The sequence below is a fragment of the Pteropus vampyrus genome, unplaced genomic scaffold (assembly GCF_000151845.1).
Source record: "Pteropus vampyrus isolate Shadow unplaced genomic scaffold, Pvam_2.0 Scaffold5, whole genome shotgun sequence".
In the NCBI taxonomy this organism is placed as follows: Eukaryota; Metazoa; Chordata; class Mammalia; order Chiroptera; family Pteropodidae; genus Pteropus; species Pteropus vampyrus.
The window spans coordinates 12,096,255-12,115,247 of record NW_011888786.1 but is presented as its reverse complement, the minus strand read 5'-3'; the positions used below and the strand labels follow the sequence as shown (position 1 = coordinate 12,115,247).

The 18,993-nt window shown below is 34.1% G+C and overlaps 1 pseudogene; it reads left to right on the top strand.

Moving 5' to 3' along the window:
* Positions 1-16,696: 16,696 nt before the first annotated feature.
* On the top strand, positions 16,697-18,187 carry LOC105296038 (annotated as a pseudogene).
* Positions 18,188-18,993: the final 806 nt, after the last annotated feature.

Below are 18,993 nucleotides of genomic sequence, written 5' to 3'. Positions count from 1 at the left end.
GCTAAACAGAAATTGATGAAATCTTTCTAAATGTATTAAAGGGCCTTTGTTATGGGCTGGATTGTACCTCCACTCAATTCATATGTTGAAGCCCTAAACCCTAATGTGACTGTAATTGGAGATAGAGCTGGCCATTAGAAAGTGATTAAGGTTAAATGAGGTCATAAGAGTAAAGCCCTAATCAGAGAGGACTGAGGGCCTTCTAAGAAGAGAAAGAAACACCTTGTAAGAATAGAAAGAGATCTGTCTCTCTGCATGCACACAGAGAAAAGGCCATTTGCGGATATTGCGAGAAGGTGACTATAAGTCAAGAAGAGATGCTTTACAGGAACCAACACTGCTGGCACCTTGTCCTTGAACATCCAGCTTATGGAAACCAAACTTAACTAATGGTAGCCCAAGTTAACTAATGCAGCATCTATCAAAATATGCAGATAAGCTTATACCAGATGGTGATGTACTGAATATGTTGCCTCTAAAATCAGAAAAAGAGTCAGGGATATTAATTCTTACCACTTTTGTACAGCATTAGATTGGAGGACCCAGCCAGTACTATAAGGAAAGAAAGAAAATAAAATTAAAAATTCTCTTTATTTGTAGATCATATGAGAGTCTATATAGAAAATTTTAAGTAATCTAACTGTAATACTGGAACTAAATTGCAAGAACTATTAAGTGAACTTAACAAGACTGTGGGACACAAAGTCAATATACAAAATTCAATTGTATTTTTATGATAGAAACAAACTATAAAAAACAGTATATTTTACACTAAGAAAAAAACTTTCCCATTATAAAAACATATGCTATTGTTAAAATTAAAAGCCTAAGTAAATTGATATATATATCGCATGGATTAGAAGACTCAATATAGTTAAAATATCAATTCTCCTCAAATTGGTCCATAGCTTAAAAAATCCAATCAAAATCTCAGAAACTATTTTTGTGAAAGTGAATAAATCGATTCTAAAATATGAATAGAAATGCAAAGACTTAAAGTAGCCTAAATACTTTTGATTAAAAATAAAATTTGAGGATTTAGACTACCCGATTTTAAGACTTACAAAGCTACATTAATCAAGACAATGTGATATTTGTGTAAAAATAGACAACTAAGTCACTAAATCTGAATTGAGAGTCTAGAAATAGAACTACATATATGGAATTTAGTTGATTTTTAACAAAGTCACTATGGTAATTAAAAATGATAGTATAGACTCTTCAACAAATGGTGCTACAAAGACTAGATGAACACATGGGATGAAATTAGTTTCAAGCTAAAGCTCACACAAAAGAGAAAAATTAATTTCTGAAGGGCCATAGACCTATATATAAAAACTAAAATTTATGAATTAAACCTAAGAGTAAGTCTTTGCCATCTTGGGATAAACTAAGACTTCCTAGACAGGGCCAAAAACAAAAAACAAAAAACAAAACACTAACCTAACCATAAACTAAAAGTGTATAGATGGACTTCTAGTTTGTAGAAGCCCGATGTCTATCAACTGTTTTTCTGTAATGTGTGTGGTTAAAATGTTTACCTCATAGATTGGGAAACTTGGAGAAAACGATTCCTATCTGCCTGCATCTGATTCTGGATCCGGGTACAACAGCCTTATATCTTCATCCCAGCCTGCTCCTCTGTGTGTCTTCCTCTTCATATCTACAGAGATACTGTTTTGTTTTTGTATAGTGCTAATTCTTTCTAATCTCAGTTTCTAGGCTGCTTAGGGATAGCCAGATCAAGGGGAGCACAGGGAGGAAGCAAAACATGTTTGTCGATTTCATAATTTAGTTTAGGACTATCTTTGGCCTTTTGGTTTCATTCAAGGCACTTTGCATGAGTCAGCAAGTTGGACCACATTCCCATCAGCTGCCACAGCTTCGAATCCAGAATGACAGCACAGATGATAAAATAAAAGAAAGCAATAACAATGACCCCAAACTGGTTAATTATTAACCAGAACTTTACACAAAGCCCTTTTAGTCACTCAAAAATTAATCCTTTTAAGTTTAAAATGTTTGACTTTAACCCAAAGGTAGAATTTCTTATATGCCATCAAACTGTAATCAGTGGAATGATTTTTTGGGGAAAAAAAAGTATGAAAAATGTATACTTTCTCCTGCTTCAACAACTTGGCATGCTGTTTCTGCACACTGGCAGCTCAAAACCAGTGGGAAGAAAAAATCTCTAAGTTCTCCATGATGATAGGTTTTGGAAAAGAATGCTTCTAAACAATCATATTTCTAAAGTAGGCTAAAAATATTTCCACTTACTTACAATTCAATTTTCATATCTTGGTGGAGACAAATGTTACCAAATCACAAACTTGTGTCTTTGTGTTTTTAAAAAAGCAGGTAATGAACCCCATTTTATACTTGGCAGGTCTGAGAGTAAATTACACTCACTTGTTCCCCTTATCATTTTTATTCAAACTAAAAATAATGATTAAAATGAGCCAGTAAGGCAAACATGAAAGAGAAAGTTTGGAAGGGAACAACTTTGCTGATGAGGTAGATGGCATTCTGGAGTGTTCATATCTGTCTGAGTAGAGTAAGTGTTTATTTTTTGTTATTGGGGTACTTCAGTACTATTTCCAGAATCTATGAGTATTGAATCCCTGAAGAAACAAGCTCAAAAATTTGTATTTGAACATTAAAGAAAATGTAACTTTGATATGCTTATCTGTATGCATCTCTATGAATATCGTATGGTACTAAATATCTTCTTACTTTGTTTTAATTTTTGTACGACAGTTTAGTTTTGTATGACAGTAATAGTTTACTATCAATGCACTAACAGATTATCAGAAATTTAGTGGCTTAAAAACACAAATGTATTATCTTACAGTTCTGGAGATCAGAAGTCTAAAATGGGTCAGTAAGTCTGTGTGCTCTGGAAGCTCTAGGAGACAATCAATTTCCCTGCCTTTCCCAGCTTCTGAGAACTGTCCTTATTCATTGATTTATGGTCCAGCAACATTCTAATCTCTGCTTTTTTCATCACATCTCCTTTGATTTTGTCCCTCTCACTTCCCTCTTATAAGGACCCTTGTTGTTACATTGGGCCCACCCAGACAAATGATGTCTTGACATCTCAGGATTTTTTTAACTTAATCACATCAGCAATGTCTTTTTTCTCATGTAATGTGACATCTTCACAATTTCTGGGGATTAGGCCTTGGGCATCTTGAGGCGGAGGGGGACTAATTCTGTCTGTACATAAAGGTTGCAATACTAGAATGTTCGTGACTAGATTGAAAAAAGGAACATTTTATTTTTTAGAAAATCAATGACATATAGATATATATCAATAAAATGAAAGAAATTAAATAATCTCTAATTCTACCACCTGAAGATATCACCATTAATGTATTTTCTGATTATTTGTTAGGTACATGCATGCCTACACTTATTTATTTTATAAAAAATCAAAAGAAGTATTACGTATTTTATTGTATGTAATATTAATCTCGACTCAATAATATTAAGCATACTCACTTTCATTTTAATAAATGTTTACTTCTAGTATTTTTACCAACCAAATGCCCTTTGTATGTCTTGTTACTTATTAATCCAGTGGTTTAATGTTGAATTTTTACATTTGGCACATACACCACTTTCTTAGGTTAAATAATCATTGAATTATGTCAAAAGAAGAACATTTTATTTAAAAATTTATTTTTAAATATGCATGTATAAATTATTATTCACTTAAAGGACTTATTTTCTCAGACCTTCGTACATATTGGTAATGTGATTTCATTTTATCTTTGCTAATTTGTTGAAAGAAAATTCTATCTGACTGATTTAACCTGGTCAAATTGTGACACAAGCTGCTTGTGGGACTTAAATGGGACTTGGATATAAATTGTGTAATTTCCTCTGATGGAAGAGAGGAGATGGAAAATTCCCATCCATTGATTCTTTCATATGTGCTTTCATCCATTTATTTTTTTAGTTTTTACAAATTCCTTATTACTGTTAAGAGACAATGAATATAACAATGAACAAGACTGTCAGGGTCACTATTCTCATTCTTATAGTCGTGTGTGTGTGTGTGTGCGTGTGTGCTCGCGCGTGCGTGCCCACACGCATGTCTGTGTGTGTGTGTAGGAGGGTCACATGCAATAAACAGACAAACATCTAAATGAATGCATAATTTCATTTAGTAAAATGTACTATGCGTGATAAAGCAGGATGTTGTGGAGTACACTCTAATCGAAATGGGAATAGACTGAACATAAGGGAGCCAGATGTGTGAAGAACTGAGGTCTGAACACTGGGCAGGGGGATTGTCCTAAAATAAGAATGAAGGATCTGAAAAGACATCAGTATGTCTGTAGTGTTTTACCTTACACTGGTTAGCACTGGAGGTCAGTAAGGCTTGATATGGAACCTTGCAGACCATTGTTTTAAGAAACAGATTTTTTTTTTTTTTCTAACTGCAATGAGAAGCCCTTGAGATGATTCTAAGCAGGGAAATATATAATTTATTTTATGGTAAAATAACTTACTTTGTCTGGTATGTAGCATAGGGCGTGCTATGTTTCAAGAGAGGAAACAAGAAAACAAGTTAGGAGGCTCTTTCAGAGAGGTGCTAGATTGGTTCAGGTTGGCAGCACAGAGATAGAGAAAACTGGATGGTTTGGGGATGTATTCTCCATTTATATTGGGTCTCCTGTATATGGAGTCCAATGGGTGCAACACTGAGAAACTGGATAAAATTCTGTTGTTTCTTCTGTGTTCTCCATATGCCCATCCCCACGCTGCTACTGTCTCTAGTACTCATCTTACACTCATTTTAATGAAATCGAAATAACTATTCTTTGATCCAGTGGCGGTCAGAGAAGGCTGATAATATGAGATAGGACCAAATAATTACAAGTGAAGAGTAAAGGCAATTCTGTCCTGTAAGATTTTTTAGAAACAAGTTGCCATTAAGAGTTTTTTTCTATTTTGGCCTGCTTATTATAGGGCCTGAAATAACCCAGTTTTCTTCATATTGAGATTTTATCTTCAAAATACAACTATACAAGCACACATAACTTATATAGAAGTAATAATTCATTAAAAGTCTCCAATACTTTAGAATAAATTAGATTAAAGGATCACTGAATTTAAGATTGAAAGGATCCTTAAAAGATCTTTCAGTATTGATGATTGAGGCTGAATTTTTCAGAATCAGATCTAAGAAGAGGATTTATGTGAAAGTGAAAGAAAATTTATTAGGTTTGTTTTCCTAAGAAAAAGCTGGCAGGATATTAGTGGAGTAAGAAGGAGACGAGAAGGAAGCCAAGCAAGAGTATGCCATCAAACCAAGTTGCACAGAGATAATATGCAGCAAATCTCACATCTTATAGTTGTCCCATGCCAGGTTGAGAAAGCTGGAGCAAGTCTTTCTCATTTCCCTCACAGCTGTCAATCATCAGTTAAGGACTGAGAGCAGAAGTCATGAATCCCTGTGTCTGCAGGTAAAGTGGGCTCCCTGTGTCAGTCTGAGTGTAGTCCGCCTATGAAGACCCACAGACACAGGCTTTTGGGAAAGAAAGCACACCAGGAACTGCATGCACTAACTTTGCCAAAGGATCTCAAGTACTGACAGTATCTGAGTAGTGGGTCCAGGAATGACTGAGGACCACAGATCTGATTCTGACTGTCGCAGACACATCTTAGGATAACCCCGAATGAGTCATGCTCTGTATCATACCTTTTCCTTGAGTGTAGGCAGAAGGTATGAATACAATGGATGTGGTTATGTTATATGGCAAAGAGCAGGGATTTTGCAAATGTCATCAAAGTCCTCAGTCAAATTTGAAATAGCAGTTGTGGCAAATGCTAAGGGCTACATTTCCCAATTAAGTCTTTTGGAATGCTATGTGTTTGTCTATTTGATTATCATTTTTTCCTATTACCTTATCCAGCTATATGGAAAGAAATTTGGTCTATTTTATTTACCGCCAGATATATTCCAACGTGTAGACCAATTTCCAGCACAGAGCAAGTTATCGATAATATGTTTTCAATGAATAAATGAGAGTAGATTAAAGACGGATTTGAGGTATTCAAGGCAATTATGAAGGCAACTTTGAGTGGAATGCTGAGTTCTGAAGGATAGTTAGAGATGATCTAGATGAAAAGAAAATGGAAGAATGTGTCAGGCAAAGGGAAATGCTACATCAAAGCCAGGCATCAGGGGTAAGCATAGTGACTCTGAAGAGCAAAACACGCCAGTGCAGACGTGAAGAGAAAAGGAGAGCAAGCATGGAGATGGAGCTGGAGAAGGAGGTAAGTGGGGAAGGATCTTCTCTACCGCCTTTGTAGGTAATGCTAATAAAATTTATCTTTCCTCTTAGATTATTGAAATAAAAGCAGTGGAGTGAAATAATCAGGTCTGTACTTTAAAAGATTATCTGTTGGTAATTGTTCATAATGAAAGTAGCAAGAATACTCATAGAAACATTACAGTTAAAGAGCAGAGGACCTAGGATAAAGCCTCATTTTATCATTTAATGTCTGCTAAAGTATCATGAGATTTTAAAGGAGTCAGAAAGACCAGCTGGTGAGCTGGAAGAAAAACAGGAGTGTGGTAATTTAGTGGAAGGCAAGACGAAAAAGTCTTTTAAGGAGGGAAGTCCACAGCGTTCAGTGCTACTGAAAGGTAAGTTGAACTGTGAAAGAACTAAGCAGTTATCCACAAGACACGAAGACATGAGGCTTAACATTGGAAATTAAATAACACATACACACAAAAATAAATTCTAAAGCTATAGGATAACAACAATAATATATAACTGAGTGCAGAAAGACTACTGCCAGTAGGTCAAATTGAAAAGGGACCTGGAAAGCTTAAAACTTGAATGGTAAACCTGAGCTAATGATGACAGTTTATGATAATTTTTCTTTGAACTTAAAACTTTGGATTTAATAACTATGCTGAGTACAGGAGACAAAGCTTTGGGTCTTTTTCAACTGGGGAGTTGGAACTGAGATTCTTTAATAAAGGATAGATCCTCAAATGACTGTATCTGTGGAGAAAGAATAAAAACAAACAAATGAACAAAAAATTCTGCTCTCCAGAAAAAAGAGACTGACTGTCTGATCTTGCTGGGAAAAACAAACTCTGTTCTGAGAATCAAAACCAGAGTTCTTCTCTCATTCTTGTAAGGAGTTCGAATACTCATTTTTTTTTTTTTTTTTTTATCTGTAAAATCCCGAGCCAAGAAGTTCTATTTAATAGAATCACAAGCACCTTGAGACAACAGACAGCATCAATGCTTATCCTCTTTTGGAGAAAAGAGCACTCAAATAAGACTTTCAGACTTTCGGTGTTCTCACAATTATACTTACTCAAATATTAGCTCATAATTCCAAATTGCAACACATATGAGGAAACAAGCCACCATGAAATAGAGCAAAAACAACAAATAACACTATTAAACCCTTAAGGGCAAAAGATATTAGAATGATTAGATAGAGACTATAATGTACTTATATGAAATTTGTAATAAATTAAAAGAGAGAATTAAAAACATGAGAAAGAAACAATAGAAAAGCAAAATTAAAAAGCAATGTTAAAAAAGAACCAAGTAAAATTTCTATAAATGCAAAATATAAATATTTCAATTAAAAACTCAACACGTGTTAAAATTATATTATGAATAATTCAGGAAAAGATGGACTGACAGTCTAAAATATATATGTACAATGAAATTTACAAAGAAAAAAGAATGAAAGAGCGATAGTTATAGATATGGTAGATATAGCAAGAAAGTATGATGTATTTAATTAGAATTCTAGAAGGTTTTGAATAGGCAGTATTTAAAAAGATAATTTATTAGAATTTTTCCAGAATAGATAAAAGAAATGCTCAGATTTAGGAAGCACAATAAAGCACAAACATAATCCACATTTAATCAAATTTTGGTAAAGTTTTAAATTTCCAAAGACAAATTCTTAAAAGCATTCAAAGTGAAACAGAAATTATCTATAAAGAAAAAGTAATGATACCAACAGCAGACTCTCTTGAGCAACAAATTTAGAAAACTGTACAAAAAGTAAAGAAAGGGATGGTTTAAATAACAACAATTATATGATCTTTTTATATAAGTAAACCATCAGTCAAGAACAAGGGCAGAATAAAGTCATATTTTAGAGAAAATGTAGAAAGTTTATCAGCAATGCTTTCTTACTAGCAGAACATCTCAGTTTTGTATTATAAGAACACATAAATTGAATACAGAAAACAATGCTTCAATCTAGAAATAAATTGTAAGCAAAATAAAATGGTAAACATATGCAAAAACTTAAAAAGCAAAATAAAAATATTGAAATATAAAACAATAATATCCTCCTAAGGTTATTACTTTTTTCTCATAAGATTATTTTGAGGATTAAAAGATAATAGTTTTAAAGTGTTTCAAATAGTATTTTGCACATGGTCAACATTTTAGAAAGTTTGTTAAATAAGTAAAAAAGTGGTTAAAAGACTTAATAGAACTGATATATTTAAAAACACTAATGTTTAGCTGTGTTGGGTATTTTGTGCTCATAGTTAAAATACACTGTTAAATATATAGTTAAAATTCTGTTTGTTTGCAAGAGTCATAGAAATATTGTCTTATTTTAGAATTTATTAAGTGTGTTTAAATGTAAATTTAACCATTAAAATATACAAGTCACTAGATATAAAAAAGCACATGGGGTAAATGGAAAAATGTCAATTAATTTAAAAGGAAGTATATTTTATAAATAGGAAAACAACGTAAAGCAATAGTAAGAAAGCACAGAATTGATTAAAAGAAACAGGAATTATCAGGTTGTATTTTAAAAAATCTATATATAGTATGTGTAATTCACAAGAGAGTCATATAAAACATAAGGACCCAGGGAAGGTAAAATAAAAAGCATAGAATCACTAATTAAGATAAAGCTTTTAAAAGTTATTTTAATATTAGATAAAATAGAGTTTGGAGCAAAAACCTTTATTTGGATTAGAAGTTTTCAATTCATATGAGGATTATAGGGTAATTTTACTTTTTTTTTTTCTTTTTGCATGTAGTAACATAGCCGAAGATATATTTAAAAAAATGACAGGCAGTAGGCAGAATGTAATAAATCTACCATGATACAGGGAGATGTCTTTCAACTGGTTATTATGCGATCCCAAACTCAAACTAAGTAAAGATTTGGAAGATTTGAACAACATAGTTAATGACCTTGCTCTCATGAACATACATTGAACTTCGAATCTCAAAATTAGAGACGATATCATTTTTTTCAAGCACATATAAGATATATACAAAATTGACTTTGAAATAAACTTGTACTAGAAATCTAAACAAACTTGAAATAATTGATAACACAGTAAACTATATAAAATTACTATAATGTTAGAAATAAAATAAAAATATTTTAAAATACCAAATATTCCTGGAAATTACATATTACACTTACAAATAACTAATAGGTCGCAGAAGAAAACATAGAAGTTTAAACATGAATGAAACAATAATGAAAGTACTCCATATTGCTACTGAGCTAAAAGCTTATTTATGAAAGAAGATAAGGCTAAAAATCAATGAGATAAACATTAATCTTAAAAATTTAGAACAAATAACAAAATAAACCCAAAGAAAGCAAAAGGAAAAAACCTAAAGCTATATAGCCTATGAAAGTTTATTTAAGAAGACATAAATAATATATAGTCCAATATTAAGTTAAAAAATTTTGAATCTGCTCAGTAAATAACACTAAGTCCAGATTTTAGGAAGAAATTATAAAAATATTTAAAACATAGATAATTCAAAATCTATACAAGTCTTTAAGAAATAATAATAATAGAAAAATTTAGGAAGATTATAATTTAAATGATAGGCAAGGAGCCATATTAAAATAGATTGAAAAAATAAAATTGCTTGAGGAATGAGTGGGGAATGTGAAATGGAAAGAATGAATACCAACGAAACTTTTCAAAACTGCCTAGGAAGGGGAAGAGAAAGAGAGGTTGCATGAAGTTGGGTTTGAATGAGGATTTTTCTTATGCTATGAGAGATTTGAGAATACTGAAAAGCCACAGGAGAACATTATTCAGCCATAAAAAAGAAAGAAATCCCACCATTTGTGACAACATGGATGGGCCTGCAGGGCATTATGCTAAGTGAAATAAGTCAGACAAGGAAAGACTATTACTGTACAATCTCGCTTATATGTGAAAGCAAATAAAATGAAACAAAACATAAAACAAACAAAATAATTAAACTCATAGACATGGAGAACAGATTGGCCAGAGGTGGGGAGTTGGGGATGAGTGAAACAGGTGAAGGTGGTCAAAGGGTATAAATGTCTAGTTATAAAGTAAATCAGTCCTGAGGACATAATGTATACCATGGTGACTATAGTTAATAGTACTGTGTTGTATATTTGAAATATGCTGAGAGAGTATATCTTAAAAGTTTTTATCACAAGAAAAAATTTAGATTGTGTGATGACGGATGTTAACTAGACTCACAGTGATCATTTCCCAATATATACAAATATCAAATTATTATGTAGCACATAAAACCAATATAGTGTTATATGTCAATTATATATTTATAGAGAGAGAGAGAGAGGAGCCACAGGAAATAGTTGAGAGAGACTTTTATACAAAGCGGGGAAAGAAAAAAAAAAATCTCACCTATGTTACCAGATACTGTAGAATTAGAGAACTGAGAATAGAATAGAATCCAAAACAGTTGGATACTGTCCTCAAAATGAATAAGTACATGTTTATTTTAAACTATACAGATGGAAGATAAATGAGTAGATCTAAGGTAGGCTTGTATTTCTTCATATTAGTAAAATGAGGTATTTCCTATTTGGTGGCTTCTATTTTCTTCAGAAATTAGAACTTGAGGTCATCAAGCGTGAGTGGAAGGAGAAGTAGTGAAGAGCTGGAGCTTTGCCCGTAGTCCATGAGAGTTTGTGAGACAGGTGACAGAGTAAGACATTCTTTGATTTATAATCGGGCCCCTGGGTAGGATTGAGTGCACTTCAGAAGCAGATGACAACAATCAACAGCAAATCTACTTATAACTTTCTGGTTGTGCATCACTTGACATCTTGGTTCCAGATGTAGAGACAACTTTGGATGTACAGTTATAATTAATAAAATGCAAAATCTTTAAAAGCTTTACAAAGTAGCATTTTTGTTATCATGCACTTTTTTCAGGCAATAAATTCTGAAAGCATAAAAATTAACTTGTGAGGTTCTGAGAACATTTTAATAAAAGTGTCCTCATACTCCTAATTTAAATTACATTAAGTTTTCTGTGTGTTCTCAGATTGTAGCCTTGTTTCTCTTTTCTAATGCAGTGGAAAGCCTAATAAAGAAACCCTTCAAATTAAAATCAAAACAAAGACAGAATTGCAAATGTCTGGCTACTTGTGATTTACCAGATTTTTTAGCTACTGGAGTTAAGGTACTGCATATACTTGAAGCAGATACCCTTTACTCTAGGATAAACTCTTTAGTTAAACAAATGTAGAGTAGGCTCTAATTATTGTTTTTGAAGACTTGACCCAGGAAAGATATCTGAGTAAATATGCATCAATGAGGATGTTGAACACACTTTATTTTGCATAATAGTAATGATATTTTTAACGTCAGTTGAACATTATCTGCTACACATGATTAACATTATTATTATTTAATTCTCATAACCACCCAATGAGAAAAGTACTGTTATAATAATAGTACTTTTATAATAGTAGTACTTTTAACCCCATTCTACTGATATAAATTGAGGCAGAGAAAGGTTAAGTAATTTTCCAAATATCGCTCAGCTGATAAATGACAGAGGTAGGATAGAAACCTAGGGAATCTGGCTACAGCACATTAACCCTAAAACTGTCCTGAAAAAGGCTAACTCTATTGTGATTATAGTCTGAAAGGAATGATATATTGCAAATTAATTTTAACTCTTGCTGGCTGGTATAAAGACAAATAGGATGGGGCAGAAAAGTGCAGGACAGAAAAGTTAATTTCTGTTTGGAAAAATGAGGCATTTAGTAAATTTAAATATTTACTGGGATCTAGAAACAAGAGAATCAGCCCCATGTTTTCCTTTACTATCTCTAATTTCCCTCTACTACTTTCAAGTCTTTGGAAAAGAATGAGAAAGAATGTGGTCTTATGTTAGTTCTGCTTAAGGGAATTAAGGGGAAGAATTTGTATTTATATTTTAGAGTGCCAAAAACTGAGAAGAGTTTGACCTCTATAGCAAAGTGATTATAAGATGGCCCAAAGTGGTCAGTACAGATGTCTTGTCCAACAACAGTCCAAAGCAGAGGTAATAGGAGGTAGCCTATTGGAATGTGAATAGGGATTTGTCCTTCAAATACTTTAAATCTGTTCAAATGTCAAGTGTCTCTAGCAGAAAAAAAAGCACCTACTCCTATCAAAGCATCTTCCCCTAGTTTATTAAACCACTTATTATGCTGATATTTTATCTATCATCTATCATCTATCTATCATCTATCATCTATCATCTAATATATTTATCTATCTACCCATTCATCCATTTAATATCTTTTAGAATTTACAGTTCCTAGAAAACAGTATTGTATTCCACTTATTTTTATTTCCTGAGTATTTTGTAGAATATCAAACATATAGTAGGTTGTGCATAAATATTTGTTCAGATGCCTGATGATCTCTCAAACTCAGTAGAATAACGACTTCATTTACCCTAAAAGAAATCTACTCAAACCCTTTATCTGATGGAACATCCGCAACGGCACCTTTGCCTGGCTTTCATTTTCTAAGTCCCCTGTGCTTTCGGTTATTTAGCCCTGTGCCGTATGATGCCCTCATGATATCTGGGAGTCAGTCCACACTCTTACTACTCTTTTAACTCCATCCAAGTGTGTGACTAGAAATAGTGAATGCTAGAAACCAAGGTGAAACTCAATTTCAAATTCTTTGCTTCTTGATGTCAACTTTCTTTGTTCTGCAAGACCTTTTTCATTTGTTAATGTCCTCGAGTCTATTTTGTGGTACAAATGTGATCTTCCCTTTAGGGTTTGGGGATTGCACGTGTTACTTTCCTTTTCAAAACTTGTTCTCAAGTATTATCTAGCCTTCAATGACTGGTTTAACTCCTATAAAACCTATAGCCTATGCAATAGTCCATGTTCAAATCAATCTACTTGATCAATTCTTTCTCACAATTCCCTTAGTTCAATTACACTGCACTTTTAAAGAATATGTTTATCATACAATGCTTTATATCATTAGTTAATTGTCACGTGTACCAGTGTCCTATCTTTCCAATGGTCTTAGAATTTGCCTTAGGTCATAATAACGTAATATCTTGAATAAACTACTCAGTTTTGCTTAGCAGAATTCAGTAGGTGTTGAGGATATAAACGGTTTATTATTTTTATTTAAAATGTATTTTCCACTGGAAAATATTAATGATAAAATTATATAAAAGCATGTGTTAACCAAATTTAAAATTAAACAGATCATTTCTCTTCTGTATATAGACATACAGTGCACTTAAAAAGTTTGTAATTTTATTTAAATTGTTAACTTCTTAAGGAAATACACAATCATTTTGTGTCTAGTCAAGCACTTAGGAAAAAGATTATAAAAGAATTTTAATGATGATAATGCAATCATGATAAAATAATAAACATGTATATTTAGCTCTTTGAATGGTAGTATTGATTGAGTAGTAAATGGACTGCCCATATTATGTTTCTCATGTGGACTTCTTGTACATATCACAAGCCCAAATGTACATGGCAAGGATGTTTTGCATTTAAGGATTAGGCAATGAGCCAACTAACCCCAGATTCAACAAACTGTGATAAGGAGTATATATTTCCCTAGCTGGGGAGAAAGAGATTTCCCAGCCATAATACTCTTTCTTTAGTATAAAATGCGCATTGAGCTGCTGACAGTTTCAGTGAAGTCTCTATCCTTTCAAATGCAAATACTTCAGAATCATTCAGGTTTCCAGTACATGGATTTTAAAACCAAGGCATTCTTCACTGTGGGCTAACATAATTGCACGCTTGGGACATTATATATTTATACAGATAATGGGTACAATTCAGGCAGCTGCCTGCTGAACTTAATGGAAAGTATATCTATTGAGAATGGAATCATATATACATATACATGATTTTTCTCCTTTTTTATTACTAAATCCCTGATTAGCCTTATTCTTTGTTTTCCTTTATAACTTGAATTCCTTGATTTTGAGCTTTAGGCTATCACTATTTTGATTTACATTTTTTAAAAAAATGTTATTTTGGGGTATTGGGGTATTATACACGTTTCTGAAACTGTAAATCTTATCTTTCCTACTAGGGTGACCATTTTTCATTTATAAAAGTGTCTGTGTACCATTAAAGAGAAAAGATTTTGGAATCAAAAATGTTGTTTTAATCATTTCACTTATTATTTCATATCTGTCTTTGCACAGGTTGTTAAATTCCTTTGAGGCTCAGTTTTCTCATCTCTCAGATACTTTTCTTGCTAAGGACTTGTCATATGCTAGGTACTCAAAAAGTTAGTTCAATTTCTTTAATTTTGTTGTTTTCTCATGGCATGTTGTCTGAGAGTATTAAAAGTTCAGTGTCTGATAAATCATGCCGAATGTGTTTTCCTGTAGGTTCACTTGTGATGGTATCCACAGAAAATCACCTGCCAGTCATACTCCGTAGTCAAGGCCATCTTCACCCTTTGTTATAGAAGCAGCTCTGAGTCTATAGTATCTCCTAAATACAACCCATCAAGTTTGAATAGATTTCGTTAGGGCAATTGAATCTTTAAGTAACAGAACTTTTAGCCTCCTTTTTAAGTGCTAGGCTCCTGAGGGATCTGTAATAAGTAACATCTCTCTTCTCTACTGCAGTTCTGAGCAGTTTAAGGAATAAAACAAAGGAGAGTCGTAGAGTCTTAGCCATTACCTTTAATAATAAAGCTAGGTATGAGAACACAACTGAGTGCAAGAGATAGATGGACCTACTACATGAGTCCCATGTCTGGGGAAATTTGCTTACTTAATTTTAGGTGATACTGAACTGGGAGGGCCTCTTACTGTGGAGATAGTAGGGGTGGGGGAGAAAGTGTATTTCTGTAGGAAACAAGGGGAAGAAAGGCAAAGTGATTAAGTAGGAGGAAAAAGACTTAGAAAAGAAACTCTCCCCATGGAAACCAGGAATAGAGTAAAAGGCATTCTTGTCTAACAGTAAGCTGATTATTTTTACCCAGTCTAAAGTTCCGATTCATACTTGGAGAGTTCAAGGTGTCTTAAGGTGTGAAAAAGACAAGTGATATGAATAATTTAGCTTTTCTTTAGCGAAGCTTTAGATTCTGCACCGCAATGCATGTTGTCAAATACATTTCCAGAATTCAGTTCAGGCTGAATTCTTGGAGGATATTCCAGTGATCGAAGGGTCACATACAAAGAGAAAGCATCTAAAAGAGTTTGAATATCACTATTTGGTTACCATTATTAAACCCTGTTTGCCATAGTCTGCGTTAGATGCTAGCTTTATTTCAATCCCTAGAATAACTCTATGGGCTAAATATATAAATTCAATTTTATGAATGAGGAGAATAAGGTACACAGAGAGAAAGTAACCTGATATCATTCATAGGTAGTAAATAGTTCAAGCAAGACATCAGGCCTAGCTAACTTCAAATCTGGACCTTGTTCCACTGCACTCTGATATGTCATTAATACTATATCATTTAGAAATTGTGATTGTCAACAACAGAAACTGACTATTATTATCTTAAGTAGAATAATATGGAAGAAAAACAGTGAGTTACAAAATAACTCCCTGGAGAACTAGACTCTGTAAATCTTGCAAGAATCAAAGCAACTCTATAGGGTCAAGACCAGGAAGTAGAATGAGCATCTTTTAGCACAAGAAGCATGGCCAGGAGGACCAAGTCACTGCTGCTAAACACCACTGGATGTCACTGTAGTTGTCACTATCTGTCCTGTTATTTCCGTAGACAACAGTTCTGAATACTGCTAGGTCTTGGGAGAAACTGACTTTGCCAGACTGCAAAAGATCCTTTCTCCTGGATGAGAGGGTAGCTACTTTACATGATTTTTCTTTACACCTATTTATTTACTTTAATTGACTTTCTTTACACATATTGAATTTACTAAGCTTACAACAACTCTATGAGGCTGTTCCCCCATTTTACAGCAAGAGAAACTGAGGTACAAGGAGGTTAAGTAACTTGCTCAAGTTTGTATTACTAAAAAGACTTGGATGCTGATAGTCTGTTCCAGAGCCCATGCTCTAATACCACATGAAGTTCCCTATCAGATGAGAATAAGACACAATACTGGCAGTTTCATAAATCAATAAGCAATGACTAGACAATAGGCAATAGATAGACCCACTGAGGCTACCATTTATTAAATGATATTTTAAGAACCTTCTAATTGTCACTGTATTTTCATGTCTATTGTCTTATTGGATAAAGCAAACTTATGAGATAAATTGGCAAAATTATGACAATATAAAAGAAAGAAAAGAAAATCTATATACCTGCTCCAGCTCATTCAATTAATAACAGTCTGGACTATAATAAAAGTGACATGATTTGAGATTAGATTTCTCCTCTGTCATTCCTGGTTGCCTACGAATAGTCACTGCCCTTTCTTTCCCACAATGGGTTTGCCACCAGAACACATGTTGTGAAAACCACTGCTAAATCTAAGCCAAAATGGGAAAGACAAAGACTCATGTCAACATCATCGTCATTGGACATGTAGATTCCAGCAAGTCTGCCACTACTGGCCATCTGATCTACAAATGTGTTGATATCAGTAAAAGAACCATCAAAAAATTTGAAAGGAAGGCTGCTGAGATGAGATAGCCCGCCATCAAGTATGCCTGCGTGTTGGATAAACTGAAAGCTGAATGTAAGCACAGTCTCACCATTGATATCTCCCTGTGGAAATTCGAGACCGGCAAGTATTATGTTACCATCATTGATGCCCCAGGACACAGAGACTTTATTAAAAACATGTTACAAGTACATCTCAAACTGACTGTGCTGTACAGATCATTGTTGCTGGTGTTGCTGATTTTGAAGTAGGTATTTTCCAGAACGGGCAGACCCGTGAGCATGCCCTTCTGGCTTACACACTAGGTGTGAAACAGCATATTGTTGATGTTAACAAAATGGATTCCATTGCGCTGCCCTACAGCCAGAGGAGATACTAAGAAATTGTTAAGGAAGTCAGCACCTACATTAAGAAAACTGGCTACAACCCTGACATGGTAACATTTGTGCCAGTTTCTTGTTGGACTGGTGACAACTATCCTGGAGCCAAGTGCTAACCTGCCTTGGTTCAAGGGATGGAAAACCACCCATAAAGATGGCAATGCCAGTGTAACCACACTGCTTGAAGCTCTGGATTGCATCCTGCCCCCAACTTGTCCAACAAGCCTTTGTGTTGGCCCTTCCAGCATGCCTACTAAATTGGTGGTATTGGTGCTATCTCTGTGAGCCAAGTGGAGACTGGCATTCTCAAATCCAACATGGTGGTCACCTTTGCTCCAATCAACTGAAGTAAAGTCTGTTCAAATGTACCAGGAAGCTTTGAGTGAATCTATTCCTGGGAGCAATGTGAGCTTCAATGTCAAGAATGTGTCTGCCAAAGATGATCCTTGTGGCAACATGGCTGATGACAACAAAAATGATACATCTATGAAAGCAGCTGGCTTCAAAGCTCAGATGATTATTGTGAATCATCCAGGCCAAATTAGTGTTGGATATGCACCTATGCTGGACTGTCATACAGTTCACATAGCTTACTAAGTTGCCGAGCTGAAGAAAATTGATAGTCATCCTGGGAGAAAATTGGAAGATGGCCCAAAGCTTTTGAAATCTGGTGATGCCGCCATTGTTGATGTGGTTCCTGGCAAGCCCATGTGTGTTGAGAGCTTCTCTGACTATCCTCCTCTGGGCCGTTTTGCTGTTTGTGACATGAGACAGACAGTTGCTGCGGGTGTCATCAATGTAATGTACAAGAAGGCAGCTGGAGCTGGCAAAGTCATCAAATCTGCCCTGAATCTCAGAAGGCTAAATGAACATTATCCCCAATACCTGCCACCCCAGTCTTAATCAGTGGTGGAAGAATGGTCTCAAAAGTGTTTATCTCAATTGGCCCTTTAAGTTTAATAGTAAAAGACTGGTTAATGATTGCAGTGCATCACAAAACCTTCAGAAGGAAAGGAGAATGTTCTGTGGACTATGGTTTTTGTGTGTTTCAATTTTAAAGTTACTAGTTTTTAAAATTAGTGTTTTTGAGTGGAAACAACTTGACCAAAAAGCTGTCACAGAATTTTGAGACCATTAAAACAAAGTCTAAAGAGAAAAAACAAACAAATAAAAAACAAATAGCCACTGCCATCTGTTATATAGATTAACATGACACTTCATGCGATTGAAATGTATTTTCAACCCCTATTGGATTAGCTAAACTATATAAAGATGTAAAGAATGTTTTGGCAAGTTAAAAGATTATTGAGCATTAAAAAAATCTTAGACACACATCTCTGACCATTTGAGTTTAATGTCAGGGAAGAAGATGCCATTGTCTCCAAAATACTTGCTGGTGTCACAGGCATCTTGTGAAAACGTATGTAGGAGGTCTCCAAATAATGTTTACCTTCACTTTGAGAAATTTCTTATCAGGCAAAATGATTTCTGTCTGTTTTGCAATTTCAGCATTTTTTGTTTACTTTTGGCCCTCATAATTTTATCTGGATGAAATTTTCCTCTATGTGATACAACTTATTATCCCTCTTCAACTGACCTGGTTTAGAGAGCTAAAAAGAAAAGAAAAAGAGCTCTCCTGAATAATGACTATTATTCTAACTTTTCTCCTAATGCAATATCAGGGAGTGGAGGAGAGCTGTTTCGGAGGTTGTTAACAGGGAAGACAGGTTCACATGAAACGT